The sequence below is a fragment of the Haliaeetus leucocephalus genome, unplaced genomic scaffold (genome assembly GCF_000737465.1).
Source record: "Haliaeetus leucocephalus isolate CR32 unplaced genomic scaffold, Haliaeetus_leucocephalus-4.0 Scaffold313, whole genome shotgun sequence".
Taxonomy (NCBI): domain Eukaryota; kingdom Metazoa; phylum Chordata; class Aves; order Accipitriformes; family Accipitridae; genus Haliaeetus; species Haliaeetus leucocephalus.
This window is the reverse complement of record NW_010972749.1, coordinates 5,237-5,514: the sequence shown is the minus strand read 5'-3', so window position 1 is coordinate 5,514 and position 278 is coordinate 5,237.

Here is a 278-nt window from a genome sequence, read left to right as displayed (position 1 = left end):
AATACTGTGTGCAGTTTTGGGCCCCTCACTACGAGAAAGATCTGAGGTGCTGGATGGTGAGTCCACCACTTCCCTGGGCAGCCTGTTCCAGTGCCTGACAACCCTTTCAGTGAAGAAATTTCTTCTAATATCCAATCTAAACCTTCCCTGGTGCAACTTGAGGCCTTTTCCTCTTGTCCCATCTCACCTTGAACACTCCCACAGATGGGGTGTCCATGACTTTTCTGGGCAACCTGGTCCATCACCTCCCCACCCTCATCATGAAACATTTCTTATGT